This window comes from Aulonocara sp. 'chitande type north' Nkhata Bay, linkage group LG7 (genome assembly GCF_057382095.1).
Source record: "Aulonocara sp. 'chitande type north' Nkhata Bay isolate Kocher_YH1m ecotype deep benthic linkage group LG7, A_spYH_male_GT1.1, whole genome shotgun sequence".
In the NCBI taxonomy this organism is placed as follows: domain Eukaryota; kingdom Metazoa; phylum Chordata; class Actinopteri; order Cichliformes; family Cichlidae; genus Aulonocara; species Aulonocara sp. 'chitande type north' Nkhata Bay.
The window spans coordinates 125,813-149,547 of NC_141350.1; the positions used below are offsets into that span (position 1 = coordinate 125,813).

The following is a 23,735-nucleotide window of genomic DNA, read 5'->3' on the forward strand; positions in this document are numbered from 1 at the left end:
CTCTAACTTTGTCTCCAAACCGCTCAACCTGAGCTGTCAATTTACTTGCAACCTCCAGCTCCTACAGTGATGGTGATAACTTTAGTTTGATCTTTTCTTACAGGTACCAGAATAATAACATGATTTTCCATTGCAGATGTAACCATGATCATTCCATACACATTGCAGTTTGTTGCTTATTCTAGAGTTGTGCTCAAGGTAATTAAAGGTTAAAAGCTACAGCCAGCGCGAGTCTGGCTGATCTATGGAGGGCAAAGGCTTTGAGCTTGGAAGGCCGCACGCGCTTACACAGCACTTATAAGATGTTATTCTTGGTGATTTTGTGCTTAGTCATGTTTTAATATGTTTTAAGTAGAAGTAGCTGATCCAGCAATATTCATTTAATATTATATACTTGATTTAGAGCAATACACACTGATGGTCTTAACAAATGAAAGAGTCCTTGTAGCTGCCATGTTGTGTCTTAGCAGGGTACAGACGGTTCCAGGAGCAGTCAGCGTCTGCCCTCGGGAAGGAGACAATGTTTTTATTTATTTATTTATTTTTATATATATCCACAGATATATCCACAGTTCCTCCGCACACACGCGTTAGTTCCACAGCAAAATACACACAGGGGATTCTTTCGAAACTGCCAAGGTTCAACGTTCCAGCGGTGAGCTGCTCAGTGCCACTGCCTTAAATAGCAGCTGGGGAAATCAGCCAGATCAGCAGCAGGTGGACACAATCACACAGGTGCGTGGGCCAAGAGCGAGAGCCCGTAACGAGCTCCACCCAGGCAGAGAGGAGGAGGAGAGACAAAGAAAACAAAAACTAACAACAACAAAACCAGGGGTCCGTTCTTCGTACCTCGCTCACTACATCCAAGATCAAATGACACATCCAAGATCAAATCATCGCGCTAACTTTGAGCTCGCTATTCTGGTTCTCCGAACACACCTGTTGTTGACGATTAGTATAGCTGGATGAAGTAATGTGAGATCACTGGGTGGCTTAACAGGGGCTACGCATCGATAGTAGAAACATTGATCGGCAACCCTCTGATTGGTCGGCGAAAATGTCGAAGGAGCGCGCTTGGTATTTCTCGGCAGCAGAGCAAGAACTCTTGATTGAGGGATTTCAGGAGTTTCAGAGTTTAATTAAAGCTCAAGGGAACACTGCAAAGGCTGCAAAAGCAAGGAGGGCTTGCAGAAAGTTGCTGACAAATTAAACTTGTAAGTAATTTAATAATAATAATGATAATGGAGTGGATTGATATAGCGCTTTTCAAGGCACCCAAAGCGCTTTACAATGCCACTATTCATTCACTCTCACATTCACACACTGGTGGAAGCAGCTACGGTTGTAGCCACAGCTGCCCTGGGGCAGACTGACTGAAGCCAGGCTACCATATCGCGTCATCGGCCCCTCTGGCCAACACCAGTAGGCGGTAGGGTAAATTTATTATATTATATTATATTACATTATATCCTCTTTCACATTAGAGCCACGACAGGACCCACTAGAACATGGGAACAAATAAAAGTGAAATATAAGAATATTCTACAGAATGGTAATATTTATCACTTATATTGCTTTTAGTCTCTTGGAAAGAGACCCTGAAATAATCTGTTTGTTTGTTTATAACAGCAACCAAGAAAAGGGCAGAGCAAAAAAAGACAGGTGGTGGTCCTGCACCCCCTCGTCAACAAGTTGGTTAGGTAAATAATACCCTCACGGGAAAACCGATATCTCTCTATGAGCACACTGTCGCGCTGAGCTAAAGGATCCTGTCTATCCCGCAATATACGCTGAATTCTGAGGACTCTCCTTATCAATCTTGCACCTTCCGCAATGGGTTGCTCGCGTATACGGACAGGACATGGCTGCAACAGGCTTCCCAAATCCACCTTCACTTTTATAGCCGTGGTCTCCCATCTTGATTACACAAAGTAATTTGCAATTACTACTCTGAAATATGAATTACATCTGAAATAATCAAATACATGTAATAGAATAATTAATAGTACATTTCCCTTTTTTTAGGAAATGACCTGTATGTATCTGTATGGAATCAATAAAAAGGATCAAGTGCTGCATTATCTTTAGTTACATTGATGTTATTTATTTATGGAAAAACAGTGGTCAAATATCGCTGTTGCTTTCGTATACATGAAGCGGACATATCTGAGTGGCCGCGATCTAATCTTGTTTACATAAAGTAAACCTGCTCCCGAGCAGGTTTACGCTTACGGATCTGTTGCTATGACAGCAAGTCCCGGATGAGCTTCGGAGAACCGAACGATCCAAGATCACGCGAAATCGTCAACAATCTAATCCAGCTAACTTACTTAGCGAGGTACGAAGAACGGGCCCCTGTAGCCAGCGTGGGCCAACCAGAGAGACACGGGGACCGTGACAAGATCTTTCAGATAAGATGTGCCTACAATAAAAAACCCGTCAGCCTCCCCCACCAACAAATTGGCTGGAGAGGTGGTCAGAGACAAAGGAATGTCTTTGATCCTATAGTTTCAACTAAGATTTACAAATTTAAGTAGCACAATGACAACATTTAACAATTTGACTCCAACACAGTCTAAAAGAGCTTCATCTGCATCTGACAACAATATCAATATAACTCTTTGGAATTCTGTTTATGATCATCTGGAACTGAGAACATTTCGATACACAGACCATAATGTTCTAGACTTAGAAAAGGATATAGACCCAGAAAATAATTTCTTCTACAACATCAGCAATAACTGCTGCTGCTTCACCGATGAACAGTTTAATTATAAAAAGTGTAAGGAAGCAAATAAAGGTCCCTATATATATGAATAACAGAAATCCTTAAATATATATAATTTTGAGGACCCTGATTTTAAAAATTCAATGCGAAGATAAGTTTAGCCGCTTTTGGAAGAGGCGAACGTTTCAGTCCGATTGAGTGTTACAGACACCCGTGCACCCACGCGTCCTCGGATGAGCTGAATACTGATTCACGGAGCCGGGCCACGCAGTGACCACGGCGTGGCACATGACTTTAAATCAGAAGGCATGTGGATGTAAACGTCGTTACATGAAGAGCGTTTTAGGCACAACAGTTTCAGCTTTCAGGAGGATTATCGGCACCCGCTGCCACTTTGTGCTTAATGGACAAAAGGAGGGAACGATCAGGGTGGGGGGCTGGTGGCAGGCAGTGGAGGTATGTGGTCAGGTCAGCTGGGATCCTGTTGGAGGATTTATTAATACATTTTCAGGTCTTGCATCTTTTGATTCTGTCCACATTTTTTGGCAGTTCTTGGGATTCGTGCTGGGGTGGTTTGCTTCCCGCTCACTTGAAAGATCAAAGTCACACAGGAACTCGGAGCACTGAGGTGCAGCGCTCTGTCTGCGTCCATTTATTATTCGGTAAACGCCTTCCACCCACGCTTCAAGAAACATCTCCAGAGATGACAGAAGAGCGGGAACTGTCTGCAATCAGTCCTCAGTCCCAGATGTTCAGTTAGGCCACAGCCTGAGCGGCCTCGGGTACGAGGGAGGAGAAGAAGGTTTTGAAGAAAACCCAGGCCGTCCAGCTGCTGGTTCATCCTGCTGTCTGTCGGCGTGCTCACCTGCCTGAGGAGACACACACACACGTCACACATCAGCCTGCAGCACTTAATTCACCCACTACAGCAAACATCAGGGCCTGTGTGCAGGTTAGAGACTCGACCTGACCCTGGTCTCTCTGCTAGCTCATTTCAAAAACATTCAGTCTTTTCTCAGTGTGCAGCATTTAGCTGGAGTTTCATCAAATGTAGGGAAAAGTGGACAAGAGAGAAAAATGATGAGTTTCTTACTGGATTCAGGTTTGGGTTCCTGTTCTGGTTCTGCTGGTTCTCGGGGGGCTGCAGCTGGTTGGGTTCTGGGACCTGCACTCTCCTTCTGAAGGGAAACCAGCCGACGGTGTGTCTGGAAAACAAGGCAGGAAATTCAGGGGTTACAAGGAAAAGCTAACTATCTATAATCCTGAAAGAAGCTCCAAAGGTTTGTAACGTCACATCGTGGTTGGATCTTCCTGCACCGTGATGCCCACATAGAGCAGCCAGTATAATGTATATAGTTACATTTTAATCTACACTCATCAATTTGTTTGCTAGAACAAATCACATCCAGCTTAAACAAACCTGGATCTGATTTTATTCTGTTTACAAAGTAGCTGTACAAGCTGTACAAACTCAGCATCAAACGGTCCATTTCAAAGAAACTGGGACGTACCATTTTGTCTGTAAAGACTTTGTGTTCGCACTCTGATGATGACGACAAGCTCCTCTATTCGTGCCTGCAACGCTCCAAGGCTGCCATCAGTTTGATCACTTTCTAAGTGAGAGGAATATTAATCAGAACACAGGATGAGTAACAGTCACCAAACTACAGTGGACTCTGTAATCACTGACTTGATGACATTCATTATAAGACATCTGGAGCCTGCATGTGCTGCATTATCATTAGATAACAAGTATGTTGGTGTTCAGGTTTATAAAACCAACTAGTACGACATCATTTCAACCCAGGTTCTATCCAATTTGATGAAACGCAACAACTCTGCCATAAATTCTGCTTTTACAAGGCTTATTTTTCATTGTTTGTTGACACTGTCGTAATTCTACCTTAAGTTCTTTAATGAGGCCATGGTGGGTCCTGTTGTTATACACGAGTGCATTATATTGAGACTCACCTTCAGCCCATTTCTACACATCGGCCACCCATTGCTGCAGTGTGTCGTCTTCTACACCCAGCTCATTTCTGGTCGCATTCAGGCTCTCCACTTGTTCTCTAAGGATCCTTATGATCTAAGAATACATTAATAAATGTCATTCATATTGACATTAAAAGAGTACGGGTGTTTTTCCCCCATTACCCCACACATTAAAATGGTTTTTGAAAAGAAATCACCTTTAGATATCTCTGGCTCAAAGTGCAGCCCAGTTGTTCCACTTTCCTTTTGTTCCAGCCCAAAGCCAGGAGGGTCAGCATGTCTGTTCGCCCTGCATTTCAGTTAGTATACAAATAAGAATGAATGAGCAGGAGACTGAGTGGAATCTCACACACAGACACATACCTAATTTAGACATGTACTTCGTTGTGATGGCCGCCCTAGACAGGAAACTGTTTACTTGTTCCACCTCTTCTCCAACTGTTGAACCGGCCCCATCCTCAAACGCACCTCCCCATTTGATCTATAGAAAGGAGGTCACAATACATGACTGCTGAATTCATTCAACCTTATAACAAAATGTCTCAAACTAATCCAAAATTACAAGCTGCAGTATACCTCGCATTTCCAAGTGTGAGCCTTTGCATGCATGACGGAGAGAAAAGGACGCATTGACAAGAGGTTCCTCAGCTCAGGGCACTGCTGAGCCACCTTGGTTAAATAGGGGGAAATATTTACAGGCCACATCGGAGCAAAGGAACGTAATATGTCCTGGGAAGCTAGCTGCCAACTTCCTCTGGAGAAAAAGAGGGTAAGCAAAGATCTCCCCTCGAAACATGTTCAATGCAGCTAAGAGGACTCCGTGGTGACAAACAGCTATTTCCACGCCCTCTTCATCCAACTTCCCAGTGGACTTTTTGGACGACTCCTTTGCTGCAGTCCAAGATGAAGATCCGCACAACCCTTTCCCTGGGACCTATACACCCAAAGATTTTAACATAAAAGACTCGGCATGATTAAGCCCTATCAGGGACAAACTTTTTAAAACAAATGCATAACAATTAGCTGAATTAGCCTTAAGTTACACGAGACCTCATATCTCCCCAGGACAGCACTGACAACACAAAATAAAAATCAAAATAAATACACATGGTGACAAAATTAAGTACACATTAAGATAAAGTAAAGTAAACAGTATTACGACAACACTAAGAGAAAAATAAAATAAATATCCACCCATCCATATATGTATACACACACACACACACACACACACACACACACACATATGTGTATATGGTTATGGCATTAACGTCATTTTAACAAGATTAACGCTAACAGCACTAATATACATGTGTATCTTACATGATTTGTGTGTCTCTGGATGTATTTCACAAACTCAGAATCTTCCTCATCTTTTTCAATGAAGACACCTTCAAAGTTCCCCTGCTCTGAAGTGCTGAACGAACACAGTGACAGTTGTTTGAAAAGAAACATTAAAATACATTTTTCTACAAATCCATATTTGACTTATGTACACAATGCATAACGTACCTTGCATTAGACTGAAAGCGATAAAGCTTGCGGTTTCCATCAACTGAGACGGCAAGCATGTCTGGAGTGCAGGCAGGGCAGCTAAAGCATGGCTCCTTGCACATCCTGTCCACCTCAAACTTTACAGCACTCCACTCCAAGAAACTTTTACTGAAGGCATCAGCTGATATTCGGCCAGTCTTTTACATAGAGGACATACAACAGAATATTCAAGGACAGTCATCATAAACATTGATTTACACAATTTCCTTAAACTTGGCAAATTTAGAAACTCACCCTTCCAAAATGGCTGTTCGTTCATCCAGCACTTTGACAAATGCCTTAAGTGACATCCCTGGTGCAGCCTTCTTAATGTCATAGAAAGACTGAAAGACATCCATTGAAAACAGGGTGCAGAAATTTAAGGTGCCAGGCCAATATCCACTACCCAGGATGTCCTTAACTGAGGGGGACCACATTAGGCCACAGCTGGTGCAGCTCACCACTGGCAGTGCAAGGTTATAACGGCCTTTAGAAAGGATCAGGATAAATTCAGTCATGGCTCAAAGCATTCATTTTTTTCATGTTGTTTTCAAATCGGTCTGGTAAATCCAAATGACCTTTGACAGGTGCCCACATATACTGCGGGCCGAGGGTAATTCAAACCAAGATAGCAATGCACAATTTGCAATAAAACCTCCAAACTAGGGCTGCCACAAACGATTATTTTGATAGTCGACTAGTCACCGATTATTTTTGCGATTAGTCGACTAATCAGATCATCATCCATTGGACGTAAAGCGTACAGCTTATTGCACCAGCAGCGTCTGCTCTTATATAACTATCATTAGCTTACAGCTTTAAGTGTTTAAGGTACGTGCTAACTAAAAATAAAGACAAGATGATAGTTTATTAAATTTTAATGAAATTAGCAGATTGTCTCGGTGGAGTTTAATAAACTCCTTGCTATCTAAAATATAACAGGACACCGGAGTAAATTCTCGAGCATCTCACATAGGGCTGGGTATCGTCACTGATTTCTAGAATCGATTCAATTCCGATTCACAAGGTCCCGAATTGATTCGATCCACGATTCGATTTAATTCGATTTAATTCGATTCTATTTAAATCTGGGAAATTTTGACAGTCAGAAATATTATAATTCAGATCAGTACATTTACATATTTTTGTATCAATAAAAAGGAAGCTGACACACGCAAGACTTTATCACAGGTGTGAGCGTCACAGCAGAGGCCTTTGTGTCAAAGTAGCTGAAGATAAAACACAGAAAAACATGAAGGTGATTTTCCTGGCCTGGGATTTTATAAAAATATTCTGCAGTACATCAAAAACGAAAGAAAACCATTAATCAATATATGAACATTACCTCTGAAGTTACAGCGGTTTTATTAGAGACACGGTTAAGCGTTTTGCATTTTGAATAATTTTAAAAAGTTTAAATTTGTTCAGTATTGAACGGCAGAAATTAGGTTTTCTTTTCGGAAAATGTAAAAGGGAAAAAAAACAGCGGCTGACAGCCTGTAAACAACAGTAGACTGGTGTGTAACAAGCAAGCCAATAATGAAGAAAGGGAAACTGTTCTTGAAGTACAGAGAGAGAGAGAGAGGGAGAGAGAGCTGCGCATCGCGGTGGAAGCAAAACAGTGAAAGTCAGAGTGAATTCATGACGATGTTTATGTAAAGCGTTTGGATCTTCTTTTGCTGCTGGTTCGGTCAATATTGTTTGGAGAGAGATCAAACTAACAGCTTTAGAATCGGCTCATTAAGGGCGTGAACACAAAGCGCGATTCAAAGAATCAGCGCGCTGTCGGCTTTCACCCCCACCGTGAGAAAGGCAACATCTAACTGATTCTGATCCGCGGGTCGCGCTGTGTGTTTAAGTCTATGTGCAGAATCCGTGTACCTGCTCTCATTTACTGTCTTAGCTGTTTGGTGGTTCTTGAAATTTTGTGAGATGTCACCAGAGATTCTGGCATTTCGGGCAAAATAAATTTATATTAAAAAAATCGATTCAGGATTTTAATGAATCGATTTTACGTTATCCAAGCCAGAATCGATTTTAATCGATGAATCGATTATAAAAACCCACCCCTAATCTCACACTTCTGATAATCAGCTGTCTGCTTGATGTTTATTCAGCTGTGTAAAAACTATAACTTTAATCTCAGCCAAACCGATTTACTCAGGAACAAATAAAATACTGAAAAAAGCCAAATAACATTTGGAAGTTATCCACCAAGTGACTTCTATATCATGTTTAACCTGAGTAGCGAAATTTGCCGGGAGTCCGGTGTTCTCACGGCTCTTGAGCCTAGCCCCCGGTTAGCTATCGAGCTAGTGGGTAACAGACGGCTCCGAAAACGTAGGAGCGCTTTTGAAAATATGTGGTGTCTTGATAAACTGAGCAGATATTTGAGGTTTACACAGCTACATTCTCGCCTGAAAATATGTTAAACGTTTATTTTGTGACCCAGAAAGAATAATAAGAGTAATATTAAAACTAACTAGCTGCCGCCATTGTTGGAAACTGAGCTGGGCTGCGCTATGAATTCTGGGACACAGCTTCTTCTTCTTCTTCTTCTTCGGGGTTTAACGGCAGCTGGCATCCTTGTACATGCAGTGCTGCCATCTTCTGTTTCAGTCCGTTATTACACTCTTAAATCCTACTACTTATACCTGCGTCTTTTGGGATCTTACAAAGCTTCAAACGACGCGTCGACTATTAAATCAGTCGTCGACGATTTTGATAGTCGACGTAATCGTGACTAGTTGACTAATCGTGGCAGCCATACTCCAAACACATCTATTGTGTATGTAGTGTGTGACAAAAGGGCAACTTACCATTTATGGTTACAAGAGCCACAATTGCGCCGCGTGAAACCTCAACGTTACCTGCTGGGCAGTCACACACATGTTCTGGCCTTTGCACAGGCAACAGCCGAACTAACATTAAAACACACAATATATATATAAAAAGGAATTGGAAATTAACTGATACACAACAAATATACAATAACAGCACCCACTCATAGTACATAGCAAGAAATGCATAAGACTTAAAAACCGTACCTAAACTGTGATGAAGGCTGCAAAAACCCTCCTGTTACTGCCTCTCTGTTGTGCAGGACAAAGCGTGTGTGAACTGCAATATCACAGTCAGCACAAAGGAATGGGAGAGGCAGGCAGTCCAGACACCTCACAACTACTTGTTTGCCACACTGACACACACGGTGTGACTGTGGATCCAGAGTAGCTAACATATTATCTATAAGACAAGGCCTGGCCTCTTTCCACTTTTGCGAGGACACCATATTTCTGATCGCCCAGTGAGTAGCAGCTGACTCAGACGACGTCTCACAAGTCATGGCTGCGTCCTCTTCTCCATCCTCCAACAACTGAAGGAGCTCCTGACGAAGCACCTCAGTTCCATACACTAACAGAAAAAAAATAAAGGAAGAAACTCTTCCACAAAGTGAAAAACACTCTAGGCAGTATGTTTCTTAGGACTGCACAAAAGCCCTGCCTAACTCAACTATAACAACAAATATAAAAGTAAACAGAAATCACAACATATACAAGAAGGTAAAGTACCTTTTGTTGGGTTGACACTGGCAACATAACTAGGTTCTTCACGTGGACATTGATGCTGCTCTCTGGACACTGGGAGGAAAAAAAGAGATTGAAGAATATTTACTTACTGAAATTCTTTGGTGAAAACAAGTTGTGAGATAAAATCATTGGTTGTGTGAACACTGACCACGTGGCATGCAACTAGTACATCGACTGGTTGATGGTCTTTGAGGAATAAAATCTCCCTGTCTGTCTGTCACGTGTTTTCCAGCGCACTGGTCTTGGCTGAGGTTCACTCTGTGCATCATTCTACGCAATTAACAAGGAAAAAAGGGAACACCTAAAATACAGTCCATAAAGCAAAGATTATCAAACATCTTAAGTTAACCAACTTAATTTGACAAACTTATATATACACATATATAAAAAAAAATTTCAAATAATATAACGTTTACTCCGTACAAAATATTAGACAAGCGTGTTCCCTCTTTAACAACTGTTTCCACTAAAAATATTACCTGCATATCTTGAAGGAGTTCGTCAGCAGCCTGAAGCTCAGAGGCGGAGCCAGACATTTGAAACACCCGGGGCTTAGCCCAAAGAGTAGTATGCATGTGGGATTTTTTTTTTTTTTTTTTTTTGGGGGGGGGGTGTAGAAATGACTGAAAGATTAATAGGCTCTGTTCAAAAAAGAATGACTTCATATAGGGAAAAATATATATCACATGTGCAGGACACCTTAAACTAGTTTTTTAATTAAGCAGCAAGGCAGAACAAGGTCAGGGCTGCATCAAGACACGAGGACTAAACCCCAATTCAACCAGACCCAGAACTGATCCAGAATTAAAAACAGGACTACAACAGTTCAAAATCAGGACTACTGAGGACTTAACCAAGACAGAACCAGAATCAGAACTAGATGATAGCACTAAAAATCTTCATAGACCTGCACTACACTTATTTTTTTAATTCTACCAAAGTACACTATTTAGATTGAGAAAAGTTTATATAATTATTCAGCCTTGTTGTGCAAACAAGCCTGCAGAACTTAATAAATACAGAATTTGAAAAATAACAAACCTAAAAAGAAACACTAGGTACGAGATACATGAGGACCTATGATACGGTGATACTTTTGGTAAACAACCATTTGACTAACATGTGTGTCTCACCTGCTCTTGTTCATCTGTTCTGTCCTCGTTCTCCTCTCTCTCCCTCTTTGTGCTGACAATCATCAAATATACAGTTGAAACCAGATATTTACTCTTCAGATAAAAACACTTTTTTAATTGTAACATCAAATCAGACTAAATGTTTATTTTTTTTAGATTGATAAATATAAAAACATATTTGTTAACTTTAAGAGTAAAGAGAGAAACTGTCTGTATTTCTTAATAGCAAATGGCACCAAATTGTATTCAAACTGAGCCACACTTATGGAGCTCCACAGTTCTTTTCCTGGTGTTTTGGTTGATATCTCTTGATTTTCCCATGTCAAAGAAACAGGCTCTGTGTTTTGCCTTATATGCATCCACAGCTGTGCCAGCAATTTACTCACATGGACTCTACTAACCTATCAGAAGCTTCTTCAGCTCAGAATGGAATCGTCTGGAGTTTTCTTATTAATTAACAATAAATTTAGTGTACATGTACTCCTAAATTTGATGAAAGTGATAAAAATAGCTCTGTCTCTCTTTATTCTGAAATTTAACTAATTCAAAATATATTTCAATATTTATCTAAAACAAAAATTTACTCTAAATTGATGTTGTACAGTAAAAATGTTTTATGTTTTCTCCCTAAAGTGTATGTAAATATCTGGTTACAAATGTGAATATCCTGCTGTGTACTGAAATCCCTCTTGTTTTGCATAGAAATATACTGAACAACATACAAAGCATAATATATAAAATAACATTTACCTGAGTTTTTTCTTTGAAAGAACCCTCGAATGTCCATTCTTATGTTTCAGTACATAACTGAAACCGATTTAGTCGGGGAGGGTAAGAACTGAAAATATGAAATAAACACACGTAAGCTAAGACTCTAAAAAAAATAGCATTTGTTCGGCTTTTCATTTTGCCATTTGTTGATTCACTTGAAGAGCAAGTAACGTAATATTGGTCAAGTGATCAGTTTCATATCAATCTTTCGTGATGCACCGTCATATTTACATTATTTGTACAGTACGAATGATTTGCTTTGGTACCTGGTCAAACTTAAGCTCTCCTTAGTATGGCTGGCTCCGTCTCTCCAACAGCGCACTCACGGGCAGCAGCTGCCCCGCCCCCTCGCTCAGTCGCTTAGTGCCTGAGCTTGGATCATACCAATATCAGGGGGGGATTCACGCACAGTCGTAAATTCCCACAGTGTGCACTATGTGCTTCGAATATTGTGTGTACTTTTTGTTTTATACAGTTGTCAGCCAGGCATCTAACTATGAAAAAATTACACTCCAAAATACCCCGGGCTTCTGACAAAACAACCCGGGCTTAAGCCCCGTAAGCCACCCCCACGCTCCGCCCCTGCTGAAGCTCTTCCTCCAGCTCGGGATCCTCTGAATCGCTCATTTTCAAGCTAAAGAGGAAAGAGATTTTTGCAGAACTCTGTGACATAAACGCATAACTAACGCAACTCAAATGATTTTCAGTCTTGGCGCTCCAGTTAACGTTAGCAATTAACGTTAGCATCATCAGTTTATAAAAAGCTAGCAGAACTCTAATGCAAAAACTGCTTTACGCACCATGTGAGGGTATTTTGCAGCACACAAGTCCTTTAACGTTTGTAATAGATTTAATCCATCATCGTTGGATTAAATGGCTAATGCTGCAGTAGCCACGTGTAGTCGTTACCTAGCAAGCATGCTGACGGTAGCTGTAGTCATTTTTAAATGCATTAAACCGTTTCGAGATCAGTCACCTCTGTTTGTTTGAAGCTTTTATGAAAAACAAACTTTGAAACACACATCAAGATCCATCCATCCATCCATCCACCCATCCATTCGCTTCCGCTTATCCTTTTCAGGGTCGCGGGGGGCGCTGGAGCCTATCCCAGCTGACATAGGGCGAAAGGCGGGATACACCCTGGACAGGTCGCCAGTCTGTCGCAGGGCTAACACATAGGGACAGACAACCATTCACACTCACATTCACACCTAGTGGCAATTTGGATTATCCAATTAGCCTATCCCCACAAGCTGCATGTCTTTGGACGGTGGGAGGAAGCCGGAGTACCCAGAGGGAACCCACGCAAACACGGGGAGAACTTGCAAACTCCACACAGAAAGACCCCAGCCTGATGGTGGAATTGAACTCAGGACCTTCTTGCTGTGCGGCAACAGTGCTAACCACCGTGCTGCCCTATTACTTTAAATATGTATTTTTTACATACCTGCATTAGAATCAATCAGTTCCGCCTCATTTTCTTATTCTTATAAATGGGTCTCTCCATTCTCCCATCATCCTTTGCTTACACAGGTTGCATCTGATTGGTTGGAGCCGAGCACATCCAAAACTAACAGGAGTGGTGGATGAATCTATAAATGTGTTTTACGTGTGAAATGAAAATAATAAACCTAACAAAGGATTATGTACGTTAAATCTGAGCACTTTCAGCTCGTGAATCAGTTTGGAAAACACTGTGTGATGGCCACAACATGAAGCGATTTTATTGTTGCATTATCAGTGATACTTTCATGTGTTTTTGTTGAGAAATGTTAACGATGTCCATTAAAAGAAAGCATTAAATTAGGGAGAAAAACCCGTTCGCGGAGAGGGTCCCCGGTTCTCCAGTTAGATTGTGCTTCACAGCGTCATGTTTCGCTGTGACGGGATTATTATTGGAGTAAATGGATGGCTGGAGCCTCTGCTCGAAGCGTCTCTGATCGCGCGAGCGGGTTCATATTGGAATGAATTGACAACCCACAGCGTCACATAAAAACGTGGAAGGATACCTTTAGCGTCAGCATGAGAAGTTAAGGGACGCGACAAATCATCATTATTTTACGTGTCGGGAGTGAGAACGGGTTGCTCCAAGCCACAGAATGAGACGCTTCAGAAAACATAGCAGGACCGAGGATATCTGTGACTCGTCCTCCCCTTTCCTCTATTAATGTGTTTTCTCTTTTGTGATAAATGAGTTCAAATAAAAGCAGCTCCAGCTTTTCAGATATTTTAAGATAAAATTAAAAATTTTAACTGGACCTATGAGGGCCGGCTGGCTTTTGTATACAGCACACCAGAAGGTGACCAGAAACTTGTCGCTCCTGACATGGGCGTCACTTATGGCTGCTGTAATGGCATTTGAGCTTCTGATGAGGTCACGCATGAGGCCTTTTCATAGTGAGACACGAAACGAATGCTGAATGAAATAATTTGAAATGTTTCTGCTGAGCTATTTAACAAGTCAGCAGCGCCGCTGTGTGGCCAAATGAGCGTACTGCATCAGAAATCAAACGAGACGCTGAAAATGAGAGATGTGGATAGTTTTCCATTGTTTCTAATGCAGGACGCTTCGCAGAGCATCACGCACACAGACAGACAAACGTCTTTTTAAATAAATGATATTAAAAGGCTGACTGATGTTAATCAATGATGTAACAAAGTAAAAATACTCCATTACTGTACTCACAGAGTTACAGTATTCGAGGAGTCTCCTGAGAGCTTTGTTTTTACACCAAACATCTGAAGTCAAACGTCTCCACTTTCTCCCCCCTCACATTTCCAAAATGAGCTTCTTACTTTAGGTTTAACACATTTGATATGAATCATTTATTTTGTGGCCACACACCGTCCTGATTTCAAAATGATTTCAGCGTAAAACGATCCTGCTGGTGAATCATCAACAGTGCTTATCACGCATGACTGATGTAGTAGAATAGAATTAGTAGAATTCATGCATCATTTAATGTATCAAATGAAGGATATGTTTGAAGAAAGAGTTTCTAACAGTGTCTTTTTGTTCCTTACAGTAGTTAACCGTGTAACTTTAATGTCTCAAACTTTAAACTTCCAAACCACCAGATTCTTTTAACATTAAACAAAATACTGTTTGTAAATATTAGCTTTTATTTCTCCATATAAAATGAAACAGAAGCTTTTCAGGTATCTTGGAGGCATTTGTGATGAGATGAAAAGATGTGGAAATCTGTTCAGCATGGCTTATTTCTGTGTATCCTCAAGTGGCAGACCCAAAACACGACCCACATTTTAGGATTAGGATTTCAGTTTATTGTCAACACACACGGGGTGGCTGTAGCTCAGGTGGTAGAGCAGATCATCTCTGACATTCACACAGAGTGTGTGTGAATGTTACTTAGAAAGCACCTAGAAAAATGTGCTTGTGCGAATGGGTGAATGCACAAGTTGTGTAAAGAACAGTAGAAAGAGTAGCTCTATAAGAACCAGTACATTTGCCGTTTACCATTTACATGTATAAATACAGATAAGGCCAGTATAAATGGTGGAATAATTGGGCTGTTTATATCACCCGCTGCAGTGCCTTGCGGTCAGCAGCCGATCAATTCCCATGAAAAAGTGGTCAGGATTCTACAGAGCATCCTGGTATTACCTCACCCTGTGAGGATTTTAATATGTCAGATTATATTCTTTTTTTTTATACATTTGTCAACAGAACACAAGTTTCCACTGAAATCACAGAAAACATACCTGACAGAATCCTTTGGTTGTTCCATATCCACCTGCACAGGAAACACTGGCAGGAAGACCAGGCCAGTGTTTCTTACAGACCTTTGGTTCGATGACAGACACGTCCACCACCGTCGGCTCATCAACAGGTTCGCCACCTGAAACACTTGATTTTCTTTTAGGTTTATTTCAGCACGTGGAGGCTGAATTGTTTGTACTCTGTGAACTAATCGAACGTTCACACACAACTGGAGACACAACATGAAGTAAAAAATAGAAACACATTTTCATGTAAAAACTCTTTTAAAAATATAATTATTCTACAAATACATCACATGAAACTGATGCTGCTTTCAATGATGTCATTAGCATGTTCAGTGTTTTGGTATCCTTCATGGATTTCATTTTCTCTCAATCTTTATTTTGGGATGATCAGTGTGTGCGGTCACTGTGTGAGTAATCATTGAGAGGGAATTAAAAATGTCAACAATTTTAAACTGATATCTTTATTTCTCATTAGGCAATCGTCACAAGCAGGTTAATGTCAGCATTGCTGTAACCAACGGCTGTCAGAAGTCAAAGGTCATTTTTATTTGATGCTATTGCACTTAATTGTGTTTTATTTTCCCTCGAAATAACATCTGCCTTATCAATAACTTAGAGTGATCTGATCAATAAACACAAGTTTGAAAAAGTTTGTTTTTGGATGAACTTCATGAACAGGAAATCTAACTCACAACCAGTCACAGTGTGCAGCAGTGAGCACAAAGTCTTCAGTGATGAGGAATTCTCCACAGACATGTTGACCCTTGTTATTCTGAACTGATCCCATGTAGGGTATCGAGTTGTCCGGAGCTTTTGTTCCATGAATAATTCCTGTTGAAAACTCTGGTAAATTAAAAAAAAAAAAGAAGATGATAAAGTTAGTGTGCCGTTTACAGCCGTAAGATAAATCAGATATATTTGATGTTCACACTGATGCCTTGTAGACATGGTAGAAAACAAAGAAGAAACTTGTGAAGACAGTGCATGGTGCCAGCAGGAAACTCAAACTGTCCTTTACTCAGTAGAAAGACTTTGATACATCACGCGTCTTAGTTTGAAGGCTGGTCTATCGTTATCATCTCGACTTCCTGTCATGCCAACCTCTCTGCAGTGCAGGTTTGATTTACCATTATCTAATGTCAAAAGGGGGATGGTGCGTTACAAAGCAGCGAGAGAGACAGAAAGGCAGCAGAGTTCAGGTAAGAGTTGGATTTTAAATACAGGGCTCTGTGTGCGGGCAGGCGGAGATGAGGATCCAAATGCAGGACTCAAACACAGAATTGTAACTCAAAACCTCAGCTTTATTGCTGGAGAAATTAAAACATGAACTGAACAAGGGTAGTGAACACGAAAATACTGAACACAGTATAAAACACACAGGCATAATCCGACGGTACGATGCAGCACTGAGCAAGGGCAAACACAGGGCTAATATACACAGGGAAGTAATCAGGGAATGGAAAACAGGAGGGAGACACAGCTGGGAGAGATTGGGGCTAACGAGTCAGGGGATCGAAGCTGGACACACTGACATAAGACACAATCCTTCAAAATAAAACAGGAAACAATACACACTAAACTAAGACACGGACAGAGAGAGACAGACTAGACACTGAACTAAACCAGCAAAAAACATGAGAACACAAAACCTAAGAACTAATCCCTAAACAAGAAGAACTAAAACATAGATTAATCATCATCATCATCATCATCATCATGATAACCAAAAAAGCACCACAAGAGAATAAGAAAACTATCCATAATGCAAAAACACACCAAAACATAACAACTCAAAATACTGGGTCAAACTGACCCAGAATCGTGACAGGTAAGGAGATGTCATTTCAGGACTTAAACCAGACTCTAAGAAATTGCTGTGTCTAATTTTGCGATGCTGCGAGTAACAAACTGGGTTCAGTTTGGAGGTTGAAGAGGAACTTTCCCTCGCCAGGCCTCGACAGCCGTCTGTGTTTATCTCATCTCAGTTTATCTCATGCAGCGCAGGGCTAAATTTAAAATTATTAAATACTTAAGACAATGTATATTCTTCTATGACAAAAAAATACAAGTGTTCATTTAAGCAAATAAACAGAGCCGTAAGAGATGTTTTTCAGAAACTGTTGTCTTTATTTTGATTTGCAACTAACAATTTTTTTTTTAAATTTGTAGTTTTTGTTGTGCTCTCTATTATGTGAACCCCTCACCTAATTTCTTATGTTTTTTAACAAATTAAACCCCAACAATCAAATGATCCCCTGTGAGCAAGCACTAGGCACGGTGGAAAGGAAAAACTCCCTTTAAACAGGAAGAAACCTTTGACAGAACCAGGCTCAGGAAGGGGCAGCCATCTGTCGCGACTGGCTGGGGGGTGAGAGGCAAAAGAAAAGAAAAATGAGAGCACAAGTTAGCTAAATGTTGCTTATGTTGTCTGATATGAACAACGTATGGTTTTCTGGACTGTGGATGAAAAGCAGTCCATCATTACTAGTCTTTAAAAAGGGACTAATCGATCACCAAGGTAGCAATATGGCTCAACGAGGCCATAGACAGAGTTAAATAGGCAATCACTGTTAAGCACTGAAAAGCCCCAGTAACCTGCAGCTATAATAAGGCCTACTGCAGCAACACCTAAACCTATTTTAAGTAGGCGTTTAGCACCATGACGCCATGAACCACTAGTCGGCACCACATCAGGAGATGGTTCCAAGGCCGGAAAAAAAAGCTCCTCGGGTTCAGGAGCAAGATTCTCCTGTGTTGGAACCACATCAGGAGATGGTTCCAAGGCAGGAAAATAAAGCTCCTCGGGTTCAGGAGGAAGATTCTCCAGCTGCAGAGGTTCACCAGTGATGTTGTGAACAGCAGCTAATATTTTTTCTTCCTCCTCCCTTCTCAGCTCATCCTTAAGATTATTAATTATTTCTCTTTTCATTTTAAGATTTTCATAAAGTTCATCTATGAGATCTTCGTTATGAACAATCTTGAAATTTTGCTTTTTGACTTTTTCTTCCAGCCAAAATATTTGCAGTGTCAGACTTTCTGTTGTGCTGTTCAGGGTGCTCAACTCCAACTGGAGTTGTTGAATTTTCATTTGAAGCTCCATAGGGTCAGGTATTTCTGTCTCCATCAACCCATACAGTCTTTGTGATTCCTCTCGAATCTCTCCGTCAGACTGTAAATTATTAAATGCTTCGTTTGACATTTCTTTAAACTCTTAATGCAAAGTGTCGACAAGAAAAAATGTCTGCTTAATTGTTTAAGTTTAAAAACAGTCCCTTTCTGAAAGGTTTCTGGTTTGCTAAACACAACTCGCTGTTTCTGAAAATGTTCCAAGTAAAACTGTGTTTGCAAAGGTGAAGAGGGGCTATTTATAGACTTTCGTGGCAGCGAATTTGACGTCAGCGCTCTTTGAGCCTTTGATCCTTTGTTCGATCACAGGATCACATGACAGCTGTGCGTAATTCTGCGCATACTCAGAGAATACCCATTGTGACGCACGGTTTTGTTTTGTTTTGAATTTTTTTAAATACCCTGAAAACAGTCCAAACAGTGTTGCCAACTTAGCGATTTTGTCGCTATATTTAGGGAGTTTTCAAACCCCCCTTAGCGTCGTTTTTTTTCTAAAAAGCGACTAGCGACAAATCTGGCGACTTTTTCTGGTGTTATTGGAGGCTTATTTATGACGACTTTTGACGTGAAAGCGCTTGTTGCTCTCAACAAGCAGCGGGTGCTGCCGTGGGCACCTCGCTCGTGCCAAAGCGCTCACAGGCGGAGGATAGTCCTCCTCCAGCCGCTATCAGGGCAGGAGATGTTCACGTGCGTCCAAACTGCAAATGAATCGCGCACGAGCAAAGCCGCCGCTCCCGCATTGACTGTAACGCAGTCAATTCTTCTTTTACTGTTATGCTGTTTTGTGGATCACAAGGTTTAAAACTACTTGTAAACACACACACATACAGTAACTCCACCCTAACCTGCAGCTGCAGCGCAAATAACAACGAAAATTGTTTGTAAACGTGTCCTGGAGTTTACAGGTGCAGACAGTGCAACAGCTTCCAGGTCATTTATTCTGCCAATATGGCAAGAAGGTCATAACTGCTTCAAGCACTGTCTATATCAGGGGTAGGCAACGCCAGGCCTCGAGGGCCGGTGTCCTGCAGGTTTTAGATCTCACCCTGGGTCAACACACCTGAATCAAATGATTAGTTCATTACCATCCCCCTGGAGAACTTCAAGACATGTTGAGGAGGTAATTTAGCCATTTGAATCAGCTGTGTTGGTTCAAGGACACATCTAAAACCTGCAGGACACCAGCACTCGATATATTAATTGGTTTTCTTTTAAGAATACACAAGAAGTAGACTGTATTGTTATATTTACATTTACCTTTGGGGCAGAAGCTTAAGCTTTTAGTCTTATATTAGTGGATCCATCTAATTTCTGACTCATTGTCCAGTTTGGGGTTGTGTTGGAGCTCTGCTCAGATTCCTAGATCAGCAGAGAAAACCATTCACACCTTTGACCAGTTTATTATCACTCTGTATATTTTATTTTATTATTTTAAATATTCTACTTATTGTTTACTCTATTTAATTTGTAAATATGTGTACACACACACACACACGTAGAAAAATATTTAGTATACACATCCAGAAATGCATATACTATTATATATTGTACATATATTTATTAGTTTCAGATGTAGCCATTAAGTTTTTGGACTGTGGGAGGAAGTCTGAGTATGCAGAGAGACCACACAGTTTTAGGGTGAACATGCAAAAGAACAAGAACATGACACTAATCACGCTTGTGTTTGCTCTGCTCTTTGTGTCCAGCTCCACTCATGAAAAGAAAAGCAGAACTAATATTACTGTTATACAGGGCCAAGTCTACCTGAGGCACAACACGCTGTCAGAGGATGCCCCCATCACCATCATATTGAAGGTAGGGATGATTTTTTTTATTTTTTTTACAGAGGACTGATCCTCACTGCAGGCATCACTGTCTGGTATGGGAACATCACACAGGCAGAGAGGAAGGCTCTGAAAAGAGTCATAAAGACTGCAGAGAGATCACAGGGACAAAACTTCCTTCCATGTAATCTGTATGTACAATGCTGCCGAAAAAGAGCAGAGGGAATTATCTGGGACTCACCATCCAGCTCACTCTCTGCTGAGACACAAAAACTGTACAAAGTGAGACACAACAGAGCGGACCGGATCATTACACACAGAACAAGGTTTTTCAACAGCTTCTTCCCCGCCACAGTCAGACTGATGGCAAAACAAAACACTGGACGCGTGAAATAATACAACACTACCTCACCTCACTTCGAATGTACAATGTGATAAATCACTGTCTGTTTAATGTACAATATGCTTACTGAAACTGATTTGAGAAACAGGTGCAATATTAGGTAAAATATTCTAAATATCAAAAGGTGCAATACTATGTGTGAAATACCCAGAATGCTATTTGGATTCTCGCCAGCAAATACGTGCATTACCACCCTCTCTGTACAGAGTTGTCATGTAGGAAATACTATTAGTAGATTGCTCTATTTTTCGCTTTATGTCTACTTTTTACTTGCTTTATTTCCACCTCTCAAAAATGTAACTTGTAACTTACCCACAGAACTTGTGAACTGTTCAGAAAATATAACCCACAGGATTTGAGAGAAAAGGGACCAGTAAGTGCAAAATGCAAACTTATTTCAGGCATTTCAGGTTTGTTCCTGCAGCACTTTCTAGAAGCACATATGTAGCCTAGGGTTGCTTACTGTGCCCATTCTTAGATGGGTCTTTAAACCACCGTAAAACTACACTCATACATGAAGAATACAAAACTCAAACGTCATTAAAAACCTAGAAAGGATATGATGCAAGGGACAAAAAGTTAAAAGGAGGGACATAAAGCAATAAACAGCAATAAACTCAAAGAAATCTTTTTGACTTTTGATCTTCACCTTCTTGCTGAGTGTTATAAGAGCACTGCTGCCTCTCATGTTTGTGCAGGACATCTGAAGCTACAGCCAGTGTTTGGCTGGCTTATCGTAGCACAGAGGAGGCCTCTACGTGCTAGTAGTGCTGATTTTCTAACACTGGAAAATAACTCAAAATGTTAGAAATATTCCAGTGTTAGAAAATCAGCACTGCTCAGTGTTAGCCATTGTTAATTTTCAAAACTGACTAGGTTACTTTTAAACATATAACACTGTCAAAAGTGTTACAGGTTTTTTTTTTTGTTTTTTTTTTTACAGCCACTAGGACACATTTCTCAATACTTAGGTCACTTTTGCAAAACTCTTCACACAACTCCTCTAACTGACCTTCAGCTTGGCAAAGCAGTTCATTTCACATTCAAAATGCACTACAACTACCAAAACACTTTATTCAGGTCTCAAATAAACTCATTCTTCCAGAACACTAGCAAAGGTTGACAGCCGACAAACACACTTTGTCACCCACAAAACAATGACCTAAAAAACACTAACAACATGTAGCATTACACAGTGTTTTCTTGTGTAAAACAAGGACACATCTCTGTTTATAATTTCAATATATGTTACTGGAATGAATCAGACATCATGTATTTATGTTTATGTTTATGTATTTTTATTTTTTTGCACTAAGTAATCCCAAAATACAAGAATTTGTATACACACCATCCACTGATACACATACAATAGTAATGCTAATCTACTCGGTCTTCTCCATTTGGCCACAGGTTCTCATCCACATCACATCTTATGTCATCTAGGGCGATACACCTAGGAAAGAATCTCCTGGCATGCCTGATCCATCCCTGGCAATCTTCTGCTGATATTTCCAGGCATCCAGCATTCATTGCATCCAGGAGGGACATTTGATCATGTGGATGATGGTGGTAAAGCTTCCACCGCCATGAGGAAAAGAATTCCTCTATGGGGTTGAGGAATGGAGAGTAAGGTGGGAGGAAAAGAGACTCCATTCTGGGATGGGCTGCAAACCACTTGGTGACTGCACGGGAGTGATGAAATGCCACGTTGTCCCATACAATTATAAATGTTGGCTGATTCCTTCTCTCTGCATCCCTTTCCTCACCTAGCACAACCCGTCCATAGAGATCATGCAGGAACGCAAGGAGCCGTTCAGTGTTGTATGGCCCAATTAGTGGTCTGTGTAACAGCAGTCCATCGGTGGATATTGCTGCGCACATTGTGATGTTGGCACCCCTCTGGCCTGGGACAGTCACTGTGGCTCTCTTCCCAATCACATTCCTCCCTCGTCGCCGTGCTTTGGCCAAGTTGAAACCTGCCTCATCCACAAAGATGAAAATGTGGTGCGTTTGCCTGCCTTCAATCTCCATGACTCTCTAACATAAATCCACAAGGCAACATAAGCTGTTACAGTAGTAAATTTGTAAAAATTGTCTTTGTGTGTGTTTGGTTTTGTTCAAAAACAGATCTGTATTTTATTGTGATCTTACCTGGACATACTGGTTCCTGAGTTGCTTGACATGTTCAGAGTTCCTCTCAAAAGGCACAGTATACAACGGTTTCATCCTGACCTGATGTTTTTTCTGGACTTTAGAAATTGTTGTTATGCTTACACTGTGAATATTTGCGAAAGTAACGTTGTCTGCCAAGACTCTGTCTAATTTCAGTGAGTTTTATCCCATTGTTTCTGATGACCATATCAACAATGGCAGTTTCCTGCACATCAGTGAACATCCGTCCTCTCCCTCCTATGTGAGGTAACTGTTGAGTCCTAAGCAGAAATGCAACAAAAATTACACAAAAGCTTATTTACTTCTGAAATGTGCAAATGCCCCTGCAGAATACAAGTTACCTGTTGGTTTGCCGGAAAACTCTAACAATAGATGCCACTGTAGAGCGTTGCAGATTTGGCTGCACTCTCTGACCAGCCTCTCTCATTGAGTGACCATGATTTACTACATGATCAATTACAGTAGCTCTGATCTTATCTGAGACTACAGCTCTTGATCTTCCTCTTATTCTTCTTCCACCACGCATACCTCGCCCCCTCCCAGCCACTCTTCTTCCTCTTTCAGCCACTTCTCCATTTCTGGCTGGGTCCATGTTTACATCACAAAACAAACCTATTCAGCAGTTGTCTCCTTTTGTAATGAAATTGAAGGCGTAACACCTGTGTAGATGTTCATCTACAATGAGAATCAGCTGTTGCTGGTTAAACTGCACTTTTAGATTTAAAATATGTTTCAATAAAATATTGCTGTTGAATTTTG

General features: G+C 40.8%; 1 long non-coding RNA gene and 1 pseudogene across 1 annotated transcript; both read right to left on the reverse strand.

Annotated features, from left to right (window-relative positions):
* Positions 1-519: 519 nt before the first annotated feature.
* LOC147324193 (uncharacterized) lies at positions 520-10,301 on the reverse strand (annotated as a pseudogene).
* Positions 10,302-10,454: 153 nt separating this feature from the next.
* On the reverse strand, positions 10,455-12,320 carry LOC147324194 (uncharacterized). The gene is made up of 3 exons (XR_015130113.1): positions 12,011-12,320; positions 11,724-11,811; positions 10,455-11,025 (listed from the first exon to the last, which is right to left on the reverse strand). It is a non-coding gene; the product is annotated as an uncharacterized LOC147324194 (long non-coding RNA).
* Positions 12,321-23,735: the final 11,415 nt, after the last annotated feature.